At 36.8% G+C, this 2,836-nt stretch overlaps 1 pseudogene; it reads left to right on the forward strand.

Moving 5' to 3' along the window:
• Positions 1–481: 481 nt before the first annotated feature.
• LOC111747379 lies at positions 482–600 on the forward strand (annotated as a pseudogene).
• The last annotated feature ends 2,236 nt before the right edge of the window (positions 601–2,836 follow it).

Here is a 2,836-nt window from a genome sequence, read left to right on the forward strand (position 1 = left end):
ATGCTGAGTAGCTAGAGAAGCAAGACAGTGATCGTGCCTAGATTTAATTAGAAGGCTTCATGTATGGTGTGAATCTTAAGATGGGCCTTGAAGGATCAAAGGGAATTGATTTTTCAAGAAAAAAAACTTGGGACTAGTGAAGTAAACAAGTTTCATTTTGTGTTTTCTATAAAAAAACATTTAGTTTAATATTTCATCTGTTCACAGTGTTAATGAAATATTGGAAAGACTCTAAATGTCATACGATAGAATAAGGGAAGTATTAATATTTCGTACTGTACCATACAATTAAATATTATTAAGCTAGTAAAAATAATTAAAGAATGAATGTGGCCTGGTAGAGAAGTCTGGCTTGTAGCCAGTTAAGCTATCAGTTCTACTATTTACTAGCTTTGTGCCTTTGGGCAAGTCATTCTTTTTGAGCTTTGGTTTATTTAACTTTAAAGGGAAGTGATAATAACCACTTTGAAAAATTATTGTGGTGTATGGCCATGCTACCCTGAACAAGCCGGATCCCGTCTGATCTCAGAAGCTAAGCAGGGTCGGGCCTGGTTAGTACTTGGATGGAAGACCACCTAAGAAGAGCAGGTGCTTTGGCATAAAAAATAAAAAAATAAGGGATTGTAAGCTGACAAGGTCCTTGCAATCTGTGAGGTCAACCAAGGGTTGCCTCGCCTAAAAAAAAAAATTATTGTAAGGATTGAAGATAATGTATATAGAGCACCTGATAAATAGAGTACATTCAAAAAAATAGTGGCTATGCAATAAGCATTATTATTCATTTGTATACTACTGCTATGTAAGAAATACTGTCTTTCTGAAATGAAATTCTCAATTATTACCAAGAGCTTTAAAATGAATATTTCCTATTGACTCAGTAATTCTACAATTAAAAAATTATTCTAAGGAGATAACTGAAAATGTGTGCACATATTTAAAAAGATATTCTTTGCAGCATCGAATAGAATAGTGAAAAATAGCCCAAAATTTCACAAACAGGTGTTTGGTGAAATAAATTATGATTCCTTTGCATAAAGGAAAATTATAAAGCCATTAGAATGATGATACAGAAATGTACTTCTGATATAGAAAGTAAGAAAAGCAGGCTCTAAAACTATATACAGGAAAATTCTATTTTTGTGAATGTATATTTTTGCAGAGAAAATTTTCTAGAAGGATAATACACCAAACTATTAACTAAGGTTGTCTCTGAATAGTGGGCCTTGAGGTGATTTTAGTTTTCTTCATCATGCTTACCTGGATTTTTTACTTTCAGGTTATGAGCATAGACAATTCAAAATTTAAAAATGAGAGTAGGTCACACTTAAAAATATTTAGTGACATTTTAAAGAAAAATGATTTAAAATTTATGTATTATATGATCTCAGTTTTGTTAAAATCTTCTTATATCTTTGCCTAAAAGGAATGACTCGATTTTTCTTTTGTGGCTTTTTCTCTCAAAATGTGGCAAAACTTTGATGAAATAGTGAAGATAGGATGAGTAGAAGCCAGTAGAGATTAGACTCGTGTATGCCTGGATAAAAATCATCACTTTCTCAGACTCCCCCTCCCCGCTTTTGCGTGTGTGTGTGTTTTTGTTTGTTTTCATCACAGCTTTATTAGTGGGCTTTCTTGGCCATTTTCATAAAGAAACAAAGTTGAACCACTGCCAATATCTACTCTCCGCTATCTCCCTTCTTTTCTTTTTATCCTTACTAAGACCCAGCATTCAGCACCGACTAGTCACTGGGCAGAAACAGTGGTGAACAAGAGCCAGTTCTTGGCACCTCCTTTCACTTGGGAGAGATAGTCAACAAGCACCCAAATAACTGTGCTAACTACTGTAAAAAAATAGGATATTATAACAGAGGAAAATGGGCGTGGAGGTCAGGGAATCAATTTAGACAGGGAAATCAGCAAAGACTTCCACGGGAATGTGACATTTCAAGGCCGCCTTAAAGTTTGAATAGGAGTTAGCCAGACAAAATATGGAGGGAAGAACTTTTTAGGAAGAGGGACAAGCACGTATAAAGATGTTCAGGCAAAAATAGCTTTGTATGTCTGGCTTTTGTGGTATAACATGAGGTTGGAAAGTAGGCAGGGACCTGGTATAATATGTTAAGGATTGTAGGTTTTATCCTGAGGGCAGTGGGCAGCCACTGAAAGATTTGCAAAAACCCATTTATATTTCAAAAAGATCTCTGGCTGCTCTGAGGAGAAAGCTGGAGACAAGCAAGAGAGAACCGAGAAGATGAGTTCAGAGGCTTGTTAGAATTGATCTGATCAGGAAATGATGGTGCCAGTAATGATAGCGAAGATAAAGAACAGAAGACAGTTTGGAGGTATATTTTGGTGGTAGCATTGAAGGGACTTAGTGACAGATTGGATTAAGGGAGTGAGGGAGAAGGAATAGGTGCTGTCAAAGATGATTTTCAGAATACTTTGTCGGAGTGACTTGCTGGATTTCATAGATGGTGGAGCAGGAGTGTTTTGGGGGGTGAAGGAAGAGATAAAAACTCATTCTTGGACATGTTTGCTTTATGATAGCTATAAGATTTCCAATGGAGAAATTGAATAAATGAAGTCTATTACTCAGAAGAGCTTCCCAGGGTGGAGATACTGTTAAGAGTAAGTGGCACAGACAGCACTGAAAGCCTTGTGGATGGATGGGATTGCCTGTGCAGAGTATTTGGAGAGAGACAGATGGAGAGTCTAGAGATGAGCCCTGAGGAATTCCAACATTTAAACATAAAATAATGGGGGAGATGGCAAAGCACATTGAGAGGGATACACTAGGGAGGTGAGAGGAAGACGAGGAGAATGTGGGAAGCCAGTG

The sequence above is a fragment of the Pteropus vampyrus genome, unplaced genomic scaffold (genome assembly GCF_000151845.1).
Source record: "Pteropus vampyrus isolate Shadow unplaced genomic scaffold, Pvam_2.0 Scaffold219, whole genome shotgun sequence".
NCBI lineage: Eukaryota > Metazoa > Chordata > Mammalia > Chiroptera > Pteropodidae > Pteropus > Pteropus vampyrus.